Source organism: Mastigoproctus giganteus, chromosome 8 (genome assembly GCF_048544385.1).
Source record: "Mastigoproctus giganteus isolate SK-2022 chromosome 8, ASM4854438v1, whole genome shotgun sequence".
In the NCBI taxonomy this organism is placed as follows: Eukaryota; Metazoa; Arthropoda; class Arachnida; order Uropygi; family Thelyphonidae; genus Mastigoproctus; species Mastigoproctus giganteus.
Window position 1 is genome coordinate 100,161,736 of NC_143582.1, and position 21,997 is coordinate 100,183,732.

The following is a 21,997-nucleotide window of genomic DNA, read 5'->3' on the forward strand; positions in this document are numbered from 1 at the left end:
GAAACTCATTGCAAAGGTAACTTTGTTCTGCTGTAAAAATTAAACATTGTATTATCTATGCAGTTTAAATCTTGCTGGCCAAAAAACAGATAAAAGAACAAGAGAGTCCTCTCGATATCTTATAATTTGTACAGGACTGGAAACAAAGAATAAATTTCATATAAATGTGTCTGGTTCTGAATAGTTAAGGAGCTGTGTGTTGTTTGAATTTTAAAAAACGATTATTATGATGTTTTCAATGATAAAAAAGAATAAAAACAAAAAAAATATGTCTGCTTATTCTTATTTTTAGGTGAGCTAGCATGTGTGCTAGCTCACCTAAAGAAGGATGTGCTTGTCCTCACCACATTTATCCATCTGTATGCATGTATCTTTTGCTGTATCCCAGGCCACACTGAGGTATCAGGAAACGAATGTGCGGACTATGCTGCCAAACATCCATCCAACCCAGCCCCATTGCATTATTGTATTCCATATGTTGACTACAGATCTAATATATGAAGAATATGTAAGGAACAATGGACATGGCAAGCTCAAACAGATAATAAGCTCTTTCAAATAAAACCAGACAGAAAGGAGGATGTAATCCTAGCCAGAGCATGAATTGGTCACAGTCAGATTACCTATTTCTCCTCACGGGAAATGATCCTCCAGTGTACGCACTGCAACTCTCTGATCACAGTGAGGCACATCTTGTTGAATGCACTCATGCCCAGCAACTCTCATCCAGTTTTCTTCTAAATCTTAAAAGAATCTTTGATGCTTTGTCATATCATAGGTAATGATGCTAATCTCAGAGTTTTTCTGCTTTCTTAAACGTATAAAATTATATGATTGTTTCTGACTGTTCCCATAACAGTAATCAGGGATGACTTCCATATTACTGATAGGTGCAATATGGCCTAAGCAGCCCTTGTGCCAAAAATAACAACTGTCCACATATAATAACTCAACTCCTACACAAAATTTTATATTTGGCTCTTTTATAAAGATCTGTCAAGCTGTTCCAAATTTTGTTAAAATTAGACCAATAGAAATCTGTAAATTATTTCTCCCCCCCTCAATTTTTTTAAATTTTATTATTATTATTATTGTTTATTATTATTTTTTCCATATCACATTGGTTGAAGAACTCTCTTACTATCCTACAGTGTTCAGGATTGTGGCTTTCTGAAGTTCCATTCAAGTGTTCTCTGGGAGGCCTATTGTTGCCAGGTTCTTATGGAGGCCCTTTGGCACCATGCCAGTGGTTGACATGATGATCGAATGGCGATTACTTGTTCTATATGTCACTTATATTAACCCCAGGGGCTCACATCTGGTGAGTATGGGCTTGGCACACCCAGGGTCCTGAGCTGGATATCATCATTCTTCTCTTTCTTGGTGATGCCCTTCTACTTCTCTCTCTCTCTCGGGGTAATTGAGATTTTTTTTTTTTTTTGGCTGGTGCAATATAAGCCTCAGGCTTCCTTACACCATATAGATAATAATAATATCTTTGATTTCCTGTCTTAAGTATGAGTACTTCCGTATGTTTTCTGGAGGTTGCTGGTGTTGGGCACTGCTATGTTGATCAGGTAGGTAGCCATTTCTTTCTTGTCAATGAGGGTTATGTCTGGTCTGTTGGATCATCTTGTCCATTATGATGGTACAGTGGTGGTTTATATCACAGCCTGAGGCTCGTATTTTAATATGGTAAACTTTCTTTGATCAGCTGGTATTTTTGTGTTAGCTTCTTCATTTTCCTCTCATCTTTCTGTCTTTTTATTGTCTGTCTGTCTGTGCAAAGTGTGGTCTCCTTGTTGACCATTGTGTGCCCTTTGTCTATATTTCTTATATGGCTTGGTGGATTGATGATGTGCTTTCCTGGAAGTAATCCCACAGGTTCTTAATTGTTCTCCTCTCTTGTTCAATGAGGTAAGTCAATCCCTCCACCTTCTTTACGGGCTCTGGTCAGTCTCTCAATTACCGACTTTGGGTCATCAAAAGACTGACCATAATATATAATACAGTAAACCCCCGCTATTCGCGGTATCTGTATTCGCGGTTTCGCGTATTCGCGATCACCGATTTAATATAAAATGAAACCTAAAAAATGTGAATTTTAAAGCGCCGTGAATATTTTCCGCCATAAAAAAACATGGGCGTGGCTAAAATTATCTTTCCCGGTCAAAACAGCGCTCAGTGGGTGGGGGAAGAGTGGTGACAAAATCGCGAGCGTGAATGTTTCTCGCTAATCCTTGTTCAATATGTGTTATGCGCTTGTTATGGAAGGTTTCGTCGTTTGCTTTTAATTTATATGCATATAAATTTATCAATTTATAAATTGATATGCTTACAAAAGTGATAAATCTCCCGTTTTGCAGTGTAAAACAGACTTTTTCGAGTGTGTTAACGGAAGAAAGTGACTTTATTGTGGACAAGTTCTTTCTAACCCCTACAAAAATATGACTACGAATAACAAGAGAAATGTGAAAATATCAAAGAAGGTGATGACATTAGCGAATAAAATTAAGTTATTAGATAAAATTTCTAATGGTGAAAGTGTCTCCTCAGTGGCAAAACATTATAAAATCAATAAGTCAACGGTACGATCAATCAAGAAATCGGAAGAAAAAGTCCGCCGTAGTGTCCGTGAAAACGCGCTAATTGCTTCAAAAATTTGCTCTGTAACTCGTGATGTTAAATTAGAAAAAATGGAAAAAACTTTAAATCTGTGGATAGAAGACCGAACTCAAAATAAAATTCCGTTAAATTCACTCATCATTCGCGAAAACGCAAAACTCCTTATCAACGCTTTAGCGAAACTGGTGATAGCACTGGCGGGATAGGTTTTTTAGCTAGCAAAGACGCTGGTTTGAAAGATTTGTTTGAAATTTCTAATAAATATTACATTTAATATTAAATTGTTTCTTATTTTCATTTTGATGCCATATGCTTGCATTTCACTATGTACTGTCTATGTACATAGTCATATTATGAAGGTACATATAACACATACATAGACAAAATCTTAGACTAGTTTTTCTTATATATTTCATACTTTGGAACGGAACCCCTTTATTACTATGGGAGCCATAACTCAGTATTCGCGTTTTCGGTATTCGCGGCATTTCTCAGGAACGTAAACCCCGCGAATAGCGGGGGTTTACTGTACTGGGATGATGATGTTGGCACCTCTCGGTCACCATTATCCCAGTATTATACGAGGAGGTATCAAAAAGTTCGTACCCTGACCTAGTAAAATATCAGTAGGAAGATGTTGTTTTTAATATAAGTTGTCTACATATTCAATAACTAACATGTAAAATTTCATTCCCGTAGGTGATCGTACACTAGAGGTGAAGCCCGGAATCTGAGGAAGGTTGCTATGGTTGACAAAGTGGAGTATCGAACAATAATCAAGTTCCTGCGTTTGCAGGGCAAGAAAGCTCAGAAAATTGACAAAGAAATGAAAGCTCTGTATGGGCAGAATTGTCCATCCTTTGATGCTGTAAAAAAGTAGAAATGGAAGTTCCAGTGCAGTCGTACAAGTGTCTTTGACAAGCCAAGAGAAGGAAGGCCATCAACATCCACTGACAGTGAAACGGTTGCAAAGGTTGAGCAGCTGGTGCTGAGTGACAGATGTGTGATAATTTATTTCATCACAAATGCAGTGGGTCTGCCCACAGCATTTTACATAAACCACCTGCGCATGTCTAAGGTCTCCGCACGATGGGATCCAAGATTGCTGACGCCTTTGCAGAAGCAGTGTTGAATGCAATGTTCTTGCTAACTGTTGGATTTGTGTAATGCTTCAAACTACTGCTGTACCCATCCTATTCTCCTGACCTAGCATCGTCAGACTTCTTGTTTTGAGAAATGAAGAAACCGTTGCGTGGATGCCACTTTGATTCATCTCAGAAAGTCATCAGTGAAGTGAAATCGTGGTTTCAGGCAAAAATTGCGGACTTCCATGATCAAGGCATTTAACAACTGATCCATAGATGATGTGTTACTATACATGGATAATACATAGAAAAGGTTTAAAGTTCCTGTGAAGTTTCACCTTTCTAGGGCTATTATTTCTAGGTAACAGTATGAACTTTTTGATACCCCCTCGTATCTCATAATCTCCTCCATCTCGGTGTTGGTCCTCCCTCTGATCATGGAGTACTGGGACTGCATAAGTGTTTATGGCTGTGACCATGTCCCTGGCATTCAGCTTTGATTTCAGCAGGCTTCTCAGCATCTGATGGTATTTCTCGGAGTTGGGCCTCTATCTCCTTGTGTTCTAACTAGAAGAGCATGTGCTATTGCACTCCCGCTCCTGACCACTTGGCTACGGAGGCTTCCATAGCTGAGTGGTCAGGAGCAGGAGTGTAATAGCACACACTCTGAGTAGACTGCTAAATACGCTAAAGACTGCTAAATAGCCCCTGACTGCTAAATACGGTCATTCTGCCAACCTACAGTGGACCAGTGTGGCAGATTATGGTCCATTGCAGTGTGGCATTAAGGGAAAGTTTCTGCTATACATAAAGGATGGTTGAGTGTGAGAAAATAGATAGTGGTAATCAACAGACACTGCTCTTTATGGACTAATGTTATTAGTGAAGTTCCTCAGTGTTTGACCCATTGTTGTTCTATATTTTTCAATGATATTGATGAAGGCATATTAGACTTACATCCAGGTTTGCAGAAAACAAAGGTTGGTACCACACATGGATAACAAAGGTTGGCAGAGTGATTAATAACAGTAATGACAGTATGCTGTTATAGCAGAATCAAGAAAATTTAGGCAGATGGATTGAGAAATGGCAATCGAAGTTTGATAAATGCAAAATACTGCCTAAGGGTAGCAGTAACTCCAGAGTAACGTACCAACTGTATGATACTACAGTCAGGGTTGTGGAAAATGAAAAATACCTGGTGGTAATTGTGCAGTCAGATATGAAGTTCTCTTGGCAATGCAGACAGGCTGCCGGGACAGTTCTTGAGGTTTTGTCAATGGAATTTTGCCAGCAGGGATAAGGTGGTGATTATCCCATTGTATAAAGCAATGGTCAGGCCACATCTTGAGTACTGCATACAGATCTGGATCTCATTTTAGGAAGGATATGGAGCTTCTGGAATAAGTACAGAGAAGGGCAACGAGATTGTGAGCAGTACAGAGGGGTTCTCTTACCAAGAAAAGCTTCAGTTCTGCAAATTGCATCTGGAGACTAGGCACCTGCATTGTGATCTGATTGAGGTGTTTAAGGCTTTAAATGGATTGAGCCAGCTCAGTGTTGATGGGATTCTTCCTCTTGTTCAGACTCTGCACATTAGGGAACATAAATTCAAATTGTGTAAGGATGCTTGCAGAATAGATGTGTGGAAATATGCCTTTAGCCAGCGAGTGGTTGATTACCGGAAAAAATTTCAATACATTGTTGTGGAAGTTGATAGCTTAAGTAACTTTAAGGAAGAAGTAGGCAAACTTTTGGAGTGGTTGGATGGGTGAAAGGGGTTTTTTTTTTTTGGCTGATTCTGTATAAGCTTGCTTTCTTGCATCATTTGCCACTAGTAATGCTAATCTAACTTTTCCTAAAGCGATGCAGTTTTCCTTAGTGACCTTAATGTTCCAACTGGCTTCAGTTTTATAGTTACATGGAAGCTGCAGATAAAATACCAGAACTTTTGCAATTCTAATGATCTTACACAGCTTGTTCTACCAGAATTCAGCACTATTCCTAAACACAAATTGTTGGTGATCTCTTCTCTAGTGGAGCCTCCCTTCTTTGCCATTCTCAGCCCAATCACAGGTTATTTTATGTTACAGGTGTGTTACAATTTATTTCACACACCTATAAGAACAGTGGAATGCAAAATATGATTATATGCATCATTTCTATTCTTCTTTTCTTTGGTTAGATTACTGTTTTAAATCTTCTGATGCCAATATCACTTGGATTGCATCATATTTTTATGCATTATTGTATATTCTGAATTTCACCTTGTCCCTTTTCATTTTACCTTGATTTTCCAATAAATGTGGTAAGGCTGTCTGAGATGATCTGGATGCAAGCCAAATGCAATACAGGAATATCTTGCGTAGCGCGGTTAATTCATTCCAAAAAAATACTGCTCTATGCAAAACCGTGCTGATCGAGGTATTATTAGTATGTATTTTAATGTATGTAATGAATTCTGACAATTTCATTATATGGGTCGAGTTGCAAAAATATATAGATGTTTGTTTACTATAAATTAATACACACGAAGTTCTTGCAAAAAAAGAAATTAAATGATAAAAATGAAAAATACTAGTAGGTACTGTAGAAATGATTTTTATTGCAGTATGTACATACCAAAAGAATATAAGTGAAGTACAGTCGGTCCTCGTATAACACGTGTTTACATTACACGAATTCGATCATACACGATTTATAAATAGGGGAACGATATCTTATATATCACGAACCGAATTCGCTTATGCACGATTCGCCTTTGTGTTTACAAGAAATGGCAGTCGAACGCGGAATCACCCCAACCGAACGCAACACGATAGGAAGGAAGAAGATTCTGAAAATGTATTTATGTGTTTTATATCAGTGAAGGGGAAACACATTTCACCATAATAACGTAAAAACCAACACAATTCCAGCTATCGATATAATCGCAAATCAATTAGATGGAGTTTACTACCAGTTTATAACAGATTCCACTAGCAGAAACGAAACTGGAAATTGTTTTTATTGTTTTACGGTAGTAACCCCCAGAAATGTGCTTTAGTAAAATGTGGGGTGTTAATAGTGTATCTCGGCCTTTACGGTGTTGTTTATTCAGTTGCTACACAGGCGCAGCTTTGTTTATGTGTATCAAGCGTGCCTCCTCGTTTTGTAATTGCGCTTTATTCCCTAAAAATTAGTAAAATACTTAAAAGGTGTGAAAAGGAAGCGTTCTGGCGAAGACACTGCAGATTCAGAGAGAGAAAAAAAAAAGAAGCAATATCGATAAACAGAGGCGGACTGGGTCAAAAATTCTTACCCGGGAAAATTTATAGTGGCCTCATACTGCGGTTTATGGCCAAAATCACACCGGCCTCTGGCCCACCGGGATTTCCCGGGTAAGGCTTATGGCCAGTCCGCCTCTGTCGATAGAGAAAAAAATATGAAATTGTGAAACGCTTTGAGCGAAATGAAAGACCATGTGATATTGCACGTGGTACAGACCTAAATGAGGCAACGCCGAGAATTACAAAGAATGTGGAGAAAATAAAAACAACTTTCATAGCAGGAACAACTCAAAGTGTAATTAAAATCCTTTAGATTAAGACACAAGAATTGGAAGGGATAGAACGGCTGTCATCTGTTTGGATAGAAAATCAAACAAAAAACAAGTTTGCTTACAATAGAAGCAAAAGCATTTGCAATATTTTATTACGTAATAGTCATTACGTATTATAAAATATGTAAGTATTTTATTACGACTATTTTATTTAATATAATAATTTTTTTACGAATAACATACTTATTCGTAAAAAATACTTTTTTAGTATTAAAAAATACTAAAAATACTTTATTATAATATAATAAATAATAAAAAAATATTTATTATATTATAATAAAATATATATTATTTTTTATTACGTATTTTAATCGTTATAAAATACGTAAGTATTTTATAACGATTAAAATTACCCGATTATTTATTGTGTTTGGTAATGTTTTGGTTCCAAATGTGTGTTCAATCTTGGGTGGTCCGCACCTAACCCCACTTTTCCCATAGGGCCTGTTGTTTATATTGCACGATTTTGCATTGCACGAGGTTTTCTAGGAACACAACTATCGTGCTATATGAGGACAGACTGTATGTACTGTATTTTTATTTTGAAAAGTAACTGATCAGCTTAGTTTGCAGTTTTTTCCTTCTTTTTATCTGCATACATCTCTTTATAACATCAAATGTCATTTTGCAACGCCTGCCTTACCTTCATACCTTGTTCGATGTTTGGATTTAGAAGAACACTCAGCGCCATTACATTTCTTCTTTCCACTCATATTTGCATATAAAGGTGTAACGTTTTTAAAAAATAATCTTTAATAAAAATACACAGCGAAAAATATTTGTATAGCTTACACACGATCACTGACCTCACCGCTTGGAATCTAGAGTGTTTACTAATGTATGAATGCTAGCAGAGTCTGTATATAATGGGAGTTTCGACAACAGTAAGAATGGCCTTGAATCCCTAACGCATTGACCTACGAGCCTGCATTATACATACATACATACATACATACCAAATGTATTGGTACGTAACGCACTTTAATTTTTTTTCAATTTGTAAACCGTGCTGTAGCGAAACATGCTCTGTTCAAAACCGCACTATGCGAGGTATTCCTGTATAGCATATTTCGTTTGGCTTGTCCAAATCTCCAGCTTCATTTTCTGCCTATAGTAAATCCAAACTGAATTTTGAACAATTGAATTTTTTTATTTACTATAGGCTTTACTAAAATTTTGATCAATTTTTGAGGAGAAAATTTGAGTCTTGTCTAAGTAGTTGAGCTTTCTGGTCTGTTACCAGAGCTATTGGCTTCAACTTATGTCCATCAATACTCCCATCTGACTGTTCAGTTGCATCCTCAGCTAAACAAAAAACAGACTTTCTGACATCCTATGTTCTTCTGATTCTTCAGTGGTTGACCTTGGTGAAGATCATTGATATAATAGAAGAAATTACACCTGCCACACACACCTTCAGTGGTCTTCCAACAGAATGTTTGATTTCTGTACAACCTAGACGCCAAGAAAGCTCAGAATTGTGATTGCATTTGTTCTGAAAACATGTGCTCCTCTTCTGTGTTTCCATTTTACACTTTCTTATTCTATTTTTTCCCTTCTTCTTGGAAATTTGCCTGTATTCTGCCATTTCCTAAAAAAGGAGACAAATCTCTCCCTTCCAATTATTGTCCCATCGCACTTACCTCTACTCATACCACAGGAATGGAGAAATCCATTAATGGCCAACTCCTGAACTATCTTATCAATGACCACCAATGTAGTCTCTGTCAGTGTCAATCTGCTATTGCTATATTGGCTTATGTTACCCATCTAAAGACAGATTCAATGGAAAAGTTTGGCGAATCTCAAATATTTGCTCTTGACGCTTCTAAGGCTTTTGATTGTGTTTGGCATACATACCTTTTAAACAAGCTCCCATGTAATTGGTGACTGCTGACCGGTTTTTGCAATTGGGTATCCAGTTTTCTCTCTAAATACTCACTAATGGTAGTGGTGCTCTGTCGTTTAACATTTCTATTATGCTGGTGTTCCCAAAGTTCAATTCTTTCCCTTATGTTCATTAACGACCTCCTTCCACTGACTAGAAATCCAAGCCATAGCTTTGCTCATGTAGCACTTTACATTTTAGTTTGAGAAACCTTTTCCTTCATCTTCTTTGATTGCAAGGTAATTTTAAAGTACAGTGGTACCTTGGGTCATGAACTTAATTCGTTCTTTGACTCCGTTCGCGAAATGAAACAATTTTTCCCATTGAAATTAATGCAAATCCAATTAATCCGTTTGCCACCCCAGAAACATATTGTTTTTCGACTTTTTTATGGATTTATGTGTGGCAAAAATATATAATATAAAATATTTTGGGGGAGACAAAGACTAATAGATTAACAGTAGCCACTGGCAGAGGTGAAAGAAATTCTTGCCCTGCTTCTATTGGAATGAGCAGAAGCCTGAAAAACAAGATGCAGGATATTTCAGAGACTGCTGGGAGTCATTGTGGTACAAGTAAACACATGGGTTGTGTTAGGGTAGCTAAGAATAGAAACAGGTGCATGTATTTTTTTTTTTTTTTTTTTTTTTTATGTGAACCCCAAACACAATAGGTATTAGAACCTATAGTACTTAGTACCGTGCTTGGGTTTGAGGTTAAGAAGACGAAAGAAGATATTTGTTGACATTGGACTTGAACTTCTGTAGATTGTAATTTTCAGGAAATACGTATGAAGGAAGGTTGTTCCAGAAAACAGCAGTTGAATGAATAAATGAGGAAGATGAAAAGTTGGTTCTGTGGGTTTGAAGTTGGACAGTAAATGGATGTTGGCTAGTGGCGGCACGTGTTCGGACTGTTTTGAAAGAGACAGCAGGAATTATAGAAGCCAATTCAGAAGAACAGTGCCCATGGAAGTATCTGTAGAAGAGGCATGCAGCAGAAACAGTGCGCCTATGAGAAAGCGAGTGGAGAGAGACTCTGTTAGAGATGAATCATTAATTAACCTAACTGCCTTCTTCTGAATGGAATCAAGAAGCCTGAGAGAGGTTTTGGGGGCACCACCCCAGATGTGGGATCAATATTCCATGGCAGGGCGGATTTGCGATTTATACAGAGTGAGCAGCTGTTTGGAAGAAAAGTAACGCCAAGAGCGAAAGAAAAAAACCAGGTTTTTTAGATGCAGAGGAAGCAATATTTGTAATGTGCTTGTGCCAGGAGAGATTAGAAGTCAGGGTAATCCCCAAAAGAGATATATAATTTTGTCTAGAAATCGGAGTGTCACTAAAGATAAGCATAGGAGCAGAAGAACCCTTTTTGTGAGATACAAGACAAGACTGAGTTTTAGAGGGGTTGAAATCAACTAAGTTGTCTTTGCCCCACTGGAGAATTACCTGAAGATCGGCATTTAAAGAATTGGTAGCAGATTTTCGAGAAGTTGAAGCTGATTGAGCAGGACAAGGTTTCTCAAAATGGAAAGTTGAATGCAATGTGCTATCATCGGCAAAACTATGGATAGGATTTCCAGTCAATGGAAGAAGGTCATTGATATACAAGAGGAAAAGAGTGGGGGAAAGAACTGAACCTTGTGGGACACCGGCATTAGTGGAGAAGTTAGAAGACAGAGAGCCATCTACCATCACCCTCAGTGAGCGATCAGAGAGAAAACTGGATAACCGATTACTAAAAACAGTTGGCAAACCATAAGATGGAAGCTTGTTTAGAAGACCTTTATGCCAAACACGATCAAAAGCCTTTGAGATATCAAGAGCAACTACTTGTGTTTCACCGAACCTTTCCATTGAATTAGTCCATAAATGGGTGAATCGACATTGATGGAATCCATACTGGCGATCGTTGATCAGACGGAAGGTTTCTAGGTAGTTTAAGAGTTGGCGGTTAATTGATTTCTCCATTACTTTAGAAAGAGTAGAAGTAATTGCAATGGGACGATAATTGGATGGGAGGGATTTGTCACCCTTTTTAGGAACTGGCTGGATATGAGCAAATTTCCAAGCAGAAGGAAAAACATCTTTGGAATAAGAAATTGAAAAAAGCGGCAAAGAATAGGAGTAAGTTCAGGATCACAGGTTTTGAGAACAAGTGGATAAATACCATCAGGACCTGGAGTTTTCTTAGCATCAAGATTCATCAAAATCCTTCTGATATCCTTTTGACGGAAGACCACAGGAGGCATTGAATGGAGCGTGTTGGGAATGGTGGGAGGTGTTTTACCAAGATCATTAATACATGAGCTGGAAGAAAAATGGGATGCTAACAGGTCAGCTTTATCCTTGGCTGAAGTGGCAACAGAACCATCTGGTTTGGAGAGAGGTGGGAGCAAAGATGGGCAAAAGCTGCGGCCAATAGCTTTGGCAAGAGACCAGAATGCTCGGCTACCATTAGGGCAAGAAGCAAGTTCTCTACTCTTAGCCTGTTCAAACTCTAGTTTGGACTGATTAATATCTGCTTTACAACTGTTGCGAGCTTTGGTGTAGGCAGAAAATGAAACTGAAGAATTAGAAACAAGCCAATTACGATATGCAACATTCTTCTCTTGGACAGCCTTAGCACATTTATTGGAAAACCAAAGTTTAGATATAAAGGACGAGATTTTAAAGTGGAGTGTGGGATAAGGGATTCCATTCCTGCAAGAATAATTTCACTGACACGATCTGAGCAAACGTTGACATCAGAAGTTTTGAAACAGTAATCAGACCAAGGAAAAGAAGAAAAGAAGTCTCTCAGGTCATCCCATTTTGCATTCTTCTAATGCCAAACAATATGAGGTTGGGAATAGCCATGAGATAAAGGTTCCATTGGAGAAGAGACAATCACCAATTTGTGATCTGAAGTGCCTAAAGGACCTCTCACTTCGACCGTGTACTTAGAAGGGTTGTTTGTGAAAAAAAGATCAAGCGTGTTGGCTGTATGATTAGGATTGTCCGGTATTCTTGTAGGTAAATGAACAATCTGTTCTAGGTCATTAGTAATTGCAAAAGCCTCAGCATCTCGACCTGCTGGGTTGGTGTGACTAGAAAACGGAAGCCAACTGGAGTTGTGAACATTAAAATCACCAAGGAAAATTACTTCACTGTTAGGAAAGTTGGACTGGAGAAAGTCAAGTTGCAAAGAGAGGAAGTCAAAGAGCTCCAAGTGATTAGTGGAGTTGGGAGAACGGTAGAGACAACAGATGAATTTGACACAATGAGGTAGAGAGATTTTAAGCCAGAGAAGATCAAAGAGAGGAGATTCCAAATTGCCAAGTCTCTGACAGGAAAAATCAGAACGGACATATGCACAAATACCACCTTTGAGGCTAAAGGAATCATACAGCGAATAATTTGGGCATCTGAGATGAGCAGTAGATGAATCAACCGATAACTGAGATTCTGTCAGAAGAAGTACATGGGGTTTGGCAGACTGCAAGTGGAAATGGCCATCATTGAGATTAGAATTGAGACCACGTATATTTGTGAAATGAATTAGGAAGTCCTTGGGAGGTTTAGATCTTTTCGCAGATAAGCTTGCTCTATTAGTTTGACAATCCATGGTGTATTCAATAGTAAGAAAAAGTAGGTGGGACATGCTGTATGAAGTAATGAAATTTTTGGATATGGCGTACATGTGGTAAGAATATACCCAGATCCTTGACATAACGTGGTCTCGACAATGCTCCCCGCATACACACTACTCGGACTCCCTCCAGTCATTATCTGGCAGAGTAGAGGTAGCAAGATTATACACTAGCTGATCCGGAAGCTTCCTAGAGAGTTACCAATAGGTTCAGTCCGGTGTACTAACTAGCAGCTGACCTGCGAATACCATTTTAGAGCTGTACCCTCGAAATGTAAGGAATATTGGATCTCACCACGACGTTCATCATAACCTCAAAAGTCATCAATCATACTGCATGATGGAAGAGATAAGGAAGGGTTGACCGGAACTTAGCTCTAGAGACTAAACATGGGTTCCACCACTTCAAGCCTCCAATAAGCAAAGTGGTGGTATTTCACCGGTTGATGAGAGTCATCTACCACCTAGTACTGCCTGGTAACATAGAGGGGTGGCGTTCCTCCATGTGGTGTGGGCGCCACACCTCGACCCCTGCTTACGTTGGTTCACACCTGGGTGGTCACCCACCATGTACTTGTGCATGGAGGTTATACCCAGGATTACTAACAGTCCTACCATCGCGAAGGTGCAAACAGAGGATTTGGCTGTCACAGACCGTCTGGACTTCGCCGAAATTGGGTCCACTTGACTTGAGTGTCACCGGAATATCAGTTCCATCAGCGTTTTACACTCCCAAGTAGCAAGTACAGCTTGTCTGGCATAACTGTGACAACCTCAAGGACAGAGAATGTCTGTGACAACCTCCTAGCATTGGTGTACACGCAAGTATACTTGCGTATACACCAATGCTAGGAGATAAATTTGATGAATTTGAAGTATTGCTCAAAACATCAAAGGCAGATATTGTTGGGATATCAGAGACGTGGTGTCACACAGATATAAGGAATGCAGAACTGGAATTTGGGGAGTACAACGTCTACAGAAAGGATAAACAGGAAAGGAAGGAAGGAGGGGTTATGCTATTAGTTAAACACATAAAATCCAAGGAAGTGAAGCCAGTTGACATCGCTGGACAGTGCAGTGTCGAGTCAGTTTGGTGTGACATAAGCATTGGGAGATCAAAATTGAGAGTAGCAGTGTGCTATAGGCCTAATGACTCTGACGAGTATAATAAGAAACTCTACAGGGAAATAGAGTGGGCCAGTAAATCAGAGAGTCTTATAATGGGGGATTTTAATTTCCCAGATATTGACTGGAATTTGGGAGCTGGTCACTCACACACTAGCAAGGCTTTTGTGGATTTATTGGATGATTATTTTCTACATCAGCATGTTCGGGAGGCAATTAGAGGGAGTAATACTCTTGATTTGATTATCACTAGTGATTCTTCATGCATTAAGAATCTGCAGATAAATGAACCACTAGGTGGCAGCGATCACAGTGTGCTGAAGTGGGATTTACTCAAAGAGGTAACTACCATTAGGGGTAAATGGAAGGGTTATTGCTTTCGTAAAGGCGACTACGATGGACTGAGACAGTATTTAAATTCTATACAGTGTGACCAACTGATGATGTTACCAACAGCAAATTCAAAATGAGAAGCATTCAAAGAACTTATCTTGGAAACTACTAGGCTTTACATACCAACTAATAAAAATATTGTTCAGGGTTTAGGCCTAAATTGATGTCAGATGAACTAATGAGACATATGGCAGAGAAGAAAAATGCTTAGGATACATACAAATTAACACGTGACACAGAAGCCTATGATAGATACAAGTTCATCTGTTGTTGTTGTTATTTGGTTTTTAGGAGCATTAGCAACTAAAGCCATATTGCTCTGGGATATGCGGTGGTCATTCCCTGACCTTTCCGCATCCTCCGGGTGGCTCACGGGCTCAAACCCCAGTCTAATCAAGAAACGTGCTATGCACTGCTGCTCCTGCCACCTTGCTACAGAGGCGCCTAGTTGATCTGTAACCAAGTTACAAAGGAGGTTAGGCAGGCGAAGGCAGATTACGAGAAATATTTGGCAAGGGATGCAAAGAAAAACAGCAAAGAGTTCTTTACTTATGTAAACTCTAGAAGGAAGGGGATGAATCAGATTCCTCCACTTGATATCGATGGGTCAACTGTTGATGATCCTGCTTAGGTAGCTAACAAACTAAATGAATATTTTGCATCGACATTCACACATGAGTAGTTATTCATCGAGGGGAATGCCAGAGGTGTATTCAACTCTGGCAGTAAGCTAGAGAATCTTGTAATAACTGAGAGTAAAGTGGAGGAGAAATTGTTGAAGATAAACACAAGAAAGGCACCTGGGGTGGATGAGATCTATCCAGTTATATTAAAGGAGGCAGCAAAGGAAGTATGCAAACCATTAGCCATAATTATTAGAGCTTCCTTGGACTCAGGGGAGGTACCCATTGACTGGAGATGTGCAAATGTGACCCCAATTCACAAAGCAGGATCAAAGGCTGACAAGTAATTATAGACCTGTGAGTTTAACTTCTCTTCCAGGAAAATTAATGGAGGCACTGGTTAAAGAAGCACTGCAGGATCATCTAGACAAGACTTCAGTTATAGCACGGAGACAGCATGGTTTTGTTAAGGGGTAGTCTTGCCTGACCAATTTGATTGGATACTATGATGCAATCACAAAAGAACTGGATGCAGGGAATAACTTTGATATTATATACTTGGATCTTAGAAAGGCTTTTGATACTGTTGCACATGAAGACTGCTGCACAAATTGGAGCAGTGTCGTTGAGGGGGAGAAGACAGAGTGGTAATCAATGGACAATGCTCATCGTGGACTAATGTTATTAGTGGAGTCCCTCAGGGTTCAGTGTTGAGTCCATTATTGTTTTCTGTATTTATAAATGATATTGATGATGGTATATCAAGCTTAATGTCCAAGTTTGCAGACGATATGAAGGTTGGCAGGGTTGTCAAGGACACTACTGACACTCTGCTGCTTCAACAGGATCTGGAAAGGTTGAGCAGATGGGCTGAGAGGTGGCAAATGAAGTTTAACATTGACAAATGTAAAGTACTACATATGGGAAACAGCAACCCCAGAGCAACATATCAACTCTGTGTTACTACACTGACAGTGGTAGAGAACGAAAGGGACCTGGGGGTGGTTGTGCAGGCAGATATGAAGTTCTCTGTGCAGTGCAGAAGGGCGCAAGAGTAGCCCATGGTGTATTGTCAATGATATATAGGAATTTTTCTAGCAGGGATAAGGAGGTGATTATTCCCTTGTATAAGGCAATGATCAGGCCACACCTAGAGTACTGTATACAGGTCTGGAGGCCTCATTTCAAGAAGGATGTAGAGCTGCTGGAACGAGTACAGAGAAGGGCAACAAGATTAGTGAATGGAACAAAGGGTTGCTCTTACGAAGAAAGGCTTAAGTTTTGCACTATAGTGTCTATAGACTAGGCACCATCGAGGTGATCTGATAGAGGTGTATAAAGCCTTGAATGGTTTGTGCATGCTCAATGCTGATGGGATTACCTGAGAGGGCATAATGCTGATGGGATAATCACCTGAGAGGGCATAAATTCAAATTGAGGAAAGACAGATGTAGGATAGACGTGTGGAAATTTTCCTTTAGCCAGTGGGTGGTTGGTTGGTTGGTGGAACAGACTTCCATCCCTTGTCGTGGAAGTTGATAGTCTAAATAAGTTTAAGGCTCAGCTGGACAGGTATTTTGAACGAACAGAGGGGTGAAAGGAGGAGGAGGAAGACTACTCCTCTGAAGGAGAGTCCCATTCCATAATAACATCGGGCATTTCTGGTGTTTTTTCTCTTGTTTGTAACCTGGGAAGTGGTCCGATCGGTGGCTGGTGTTTTCACAAGATAACGATCCAGAGACATTTGTCTTTTTCTTTGTTGGATAATTTTCCGAAAATTGGACATCACATTGTCATTTAAAATGTCCGCTGCTCTGCTGGTCACAGTTTTGTTAGGGTGATGCTTCTCAATGAAAACCTGCACTTCACTCCACTTGCTACAAATTTCTTTGATCTCAGCACTTGAAACATGTACCACCTCTTCCTCCTCCTCTCCTGAGTGCTCCTCATGCATAGCTTTCATCTGTTCACGTTGCAGCTCAAGTTCTTCTGTGTTGAGTTCTTGTCTGTGGTCCTCCACCAGCTCCACCACATCCTGGCCCCGGGTGCCAAGCGTTCCGTGGCCAAGTGATCTCAGTGCGTTTCTCAGAGCGACCTATCTAAAGAGCTTTTGCCATTGTATATATTCTGTTTATTTCCGAATACCGTTTTCCTCATTTTATATTTAAGTAGCTCTTTCGTTCTACAAGAAGTAGACAAAGGCCCAGAAAGGAAAGAAACCTTTCTGTTTCGTTTTATTTATTACTAATACAACTAATAGCCGCTTGGTCACCTCGTGGCACTGCTCCTGCCTCCTCGTGGCGGGGCCGGTAACCTGGGTGATAAAGACAAATCCCCTGGGCCAAAAGGAGCCGACATGGATATAAATAACTATCCACTGTTAGAGCCCTCGAGCTTGAGATCAGAAATTCCTAACAATTACCATGACTCCAATCGTCCGAAGCGACTAAGGACGGAAAATCAGAATAATGACGTGCCAGCATTTCTTATAATGCACTCATTATCCATGCAACCTGTTGGCAAACTATCGCTTTTCTTATACAGAAATGTTTAGAATCGGTTTGTGGATCTCCTAAAATGGTTAAGCGTCTCCAATCTGGAGACCTTCTAATTGAAACTTCTAAGACAACTCACTCAGAGAAGCTGTTAAAATTAACATCATTTAACAGTATTCCAGTGTCAGTTACGCCCCATAACACTCTTAACACCTCTAGAGGTATTATTAGCGAATGGGACTTGCTGTCCGTGTCAGAAGAAGAGATAATACAAGAACTCAGGGAACAAAAAGTGACTCATGCGCGGAGAATAATGACCAAAAAAGATGGCAACCTACTACCAACCAGGTCCGTCATTTTGACATTTAGTACTCCGACTCTTCCATCTTCTGTTAAAGCAGGTTATTTAAACTGCAAGATTCGGCCCTACATCCCAAATCCCATTCGCTGCTTTAAGTGCCAGAAGTATGGCCATTCTCAGACGGCATGCCGAGGCGATGCTGTGTGTCCTATTTGTGGCTCTAAGGAGCATTCCCAAGGAGACTGTACAGCTGCCACTCCTACTTTCCCTAACTGTAAAGGAAGCCATCCTGCCTTTTCTAAAGCATGTGACCTTTGGAAAACAGGCAAACAAATCCAGAAATATAAGGTGGAGCATAAAGTCACATACCCTGAAGCAAGGAAGCAAATGCTGTTAACCATGCCTAGCCGAGCCAGTCAATTTCAACTCAAACAGATGTCTCCATAGAACCAAACATTTCATTTGCCACCTGGACCAAACCTATGCTAACGTGCAATAAAAAATCTACAGTTAATGAAACCAGCAACACGCCAATCAGTATCCCAACTGATGCCATCTCAACCTTGCCCGAAAGAACAAAATCTGTTAGTGTTGAAAATCAAAAGACAATGAAACCATGCTATAGCAATATGGAAATGGAGGTTCAATCAGAGGACGAAGACACAGTACTAGAATTACATGCCAATGATACCATGGACACAGGACGCCCAACCTTTCCCAGAAATGAAAAATCAAAACTAAGCAGACAGAAACCTCAGAAAAAAACAGTCAGATCAATCTTCCTCAAATAAACCCAAACAATGAACAAATTCCTACAATGGAACTGCAGAGGATTACGCAGTAATATAGATGACCTGAATGATTTACTCATACAAACTAACGCATTAGGAGTATGCTTACAGGAAACATTTTTATCACCAAAAGTTTCACTCAAATTCAAAAACTATACTATGTTTAGGCGAGACAGGGATTCTGACTCTTTTTCTCGTGGAGGGGTAGGTATTGTCAAAACTACCATACCATCAAGACATCTCCAACTAGAAACCTCCCTAGAAGTTGTAGCAGTTCGGATAGCAATGGGAATATCATTAACCCTTGCATCTGTTTATATACCACCTAATTATCCTTGTTCCCAGACTGAACTTGACAACCTTTTAACACAACTGCCACCTCCAAACACTGTTTACTCGGTGATTTCAACAGTCACCATCCATTGTGGGGATTCTCCACTATGGATAAGAGAGGCAAATTAATTGAAACATTTCTAGATAACCATAATCTGACTGTATTAAACACTGGCTCTCCAACTTATGTTCAATTACCAACAGGTACAACATCTGCCATAGACTTATCTATCTGTTCAGCATCTCTTTTTCCAAGTATGGAATGGTTGGTGTTGAATGATCCATTCCCCAGTGACCATTTTCCCATAATCAGCTCAATTCAAACACAGGTCGTATCATGCCCTAAAGCCCGTATATCTTGGAATTTTCACAAAGCAGACTGGAAAAAGTACTGTACTTGTGTCCTACTAAACAAACAGTATGTACAGCAACAACATATTGATGACGTAACCGAAGACATTACCAGCCATATATTATCAGCAGCCGAAATTTCTATTCCAAAATCCAACCAGAGCAAGCAGGTACACCAAAACCAGTGGTGGAATCAAGATTCTACCATAGCGAAAGTAGAAAAAAACCGTGCATGGAACCAATTTCGCAAATTCCCCACTACCGCCAACCTTACAGTTTTCAAAAAACTGAGAGCCAAAGCAAGACAAATTAGGAAAAAAGCAAAACGTGACTCCTGGATTACATTCACCTCAACTATTAACAAAAATACTGACACTCGTATTATCTAGAAAAAAATACAAGCTCTCAATGGAAAATTTCCACTGTTACAGTCTCCAATAATACAATGGAATGGGCAGGACCTACCTTCTCCTACTGACATCGCAAATGCTTTAGCAGAATCTTTCTATAATACTTCCGCCTCAACCACTTATGTGACTGCTTTTCGGAGAATTAAAACTAATGAAGAACATAAAAAATTGAATTTTTCAACTAATCTCCCACTTCCATATAACTAGCCCTTTACTACAGCTGAACTCCTTGAGTAAATCTCCAAATAGTGCAGCAGGACCAGACGGCATTCACTATAGAATGCTTAAACATCTGTGTGAAATAGCAATAGTGTGTACAGAAGCAGATCTGTACACGCTATTGCTATTTTATAACAGGATCTTCTCAGAAAACACATATCCTCTCTCATGGCGTCATTCCTATATTTGTGCAATAGCAAAACCGGGAAAAGATACCTCTCTAGTTCAAAATTACAGACCAATATCATTGACAATCTGTTTGGGCAAGATCTTCGAAAGGATGGTGCATAAGAGGCTCACGTGGATTCTAGACTCCCAAAATCTGCTTTCTGATCACCAATATGGCTTCCGCAAAAACAGGTCCACCCTAGATTTACTTGTCAAAATTGAATCTAACATACGTAACACTTTCATCAGGAGACAACATTTAGTTATGGTCAACCTGGATATTCAGAAAGCATTCGACACCACATGGCGTCATGGTATTATCAAAGATATGCATCAGTTAGGGTTGAGAGGCTATCTCCCTCAAATTATTCAGAACTTTTTAAAGTTATGTACCTTTCAAGTCAGATATCAAAACTTCCTATCAACATCTCATATTCAAGAAGAGGGTGTCCCACAGGGTTCCATACTGAGTCCAACCCTATTTGCAATTAGGGTCAACAATATATTGGAAGATCTTCCAAAAACTATTGAAGTATATATGTATGCAGATGACCTCACCATATCGTGCCAATCACAAAATATGAATACTATCGAAAGACAGTTACAAATTACTCTAAACAGAATAGAATCGTGGACTTTACGCAATGGATACCATCTTGCTGAACAGAAATCCACTACCACTCATTTCTGCAAACTCCGGTCATTTCATCCTGATCCTGAATTAAAGATAAAAAGTGTGTCGGTTCCTCTGGTTAACACTGTCCGCTTTCTTGGCCTGATACTAGATAGAAAACTGAACTTTCAAGCACATGTGGCCTATCTTCGTACCATCTGCTTGGAGAAATTGAATATCCTTTGGTGTGTGTCATCCATGTCATGGGGCACTGATCGGCATACGCTTATCCATATTTATAGAGCTCTCATCAGATCCCGTTTGGACTACGGTTCTCCAGTGTATGACTCTGCGAGGAAGAGTACTTTAGAATGATTAAATACCATCCAGCACAGTGCCCTTCGAGTTTCTCTAGGGGCTTTCAGAACCTCCCCAGTCCAGAGCCTTTACATTGAAGCCCACAAACCTCCCTTACATCTTTGGAGGAAAACATTGCTTTTAATATATGCCGCAAAAATCCACAGTCTTCCCTCCCACCCGAATTGGAGATGTCTGTACAATACCGAATGGGACTCATTTTACAACAGTAAACCAAATGAAAACAGACCTGCTGCACTTATACTTAAAGAACTAACTCAAACGTGGAATATTGAAATCGGCAATATATATATATATACACAGGGTGATTCACTACCAGAGCGACAAACTTGCAGGAGGTGTAGGGGGCACAAAGACGAATCGGAATCACAGCATTGCAGTGTCCGAAATGCCTTCGTCATGCGGTAGAGGACGTTGAACTGGAGGTCGCGTGAACAGCGATCCCGCTGGAAGTCAGCATTTGTGAACCGGTTCCTGAGGATGGACGAGTATTCAAACGTTGAACTGGCCGGCATGCACCTCCCATATGGAGCTGCGGACTGTAACGGGCGCGCCGCTCTGCACTTGTACCAGGAACATTCCCGCACAGGCGTGCTCCTCATCATACGATTTTTGCACGTGTGCACAGAAGGTTACGTGAGACTGGTTGTTTCACGAGAGGTACCATGAATCGAGAGCGAATGACAAGGACGCCAGACAATGAGGAGAATGTCCTACGTCTTGCAGAAGGCAATCCGAGTACACGTACTCGTGCGATAGGCCAACGATTGGGTATTTCCCAATCCACTGTATGGAGGATACTGTCAACAAACCAAATGAGTTCATACCATCTGCAACGCATCCAATCCTTGGAGCCTGCGGATTATCCACTCCAGAGGACTTTTGCTACTTGGTTTCTTCAACAGAAACGGTTCCCAAATGCTGACTTTCAGCGGGATCGCTGTTCACGCGACCTCCCGTTC

The 21,997-nt window shown here is 39.9% G+C and overlaps 1 protein-coding gene across 1 annotated transcript in view; it reads left to right on the forward strand.

The window, feature by feature from the left end:
* Positions 1–21,997, forward strand: part of ec (ubiquitin specific peptidase echinus) — a 378,892-nt gene that overhangs the window by 341,194 nt on the left and 15,701 nt on the right. The gene's annotated exons all lie outside the window — the stretch shown is intronic.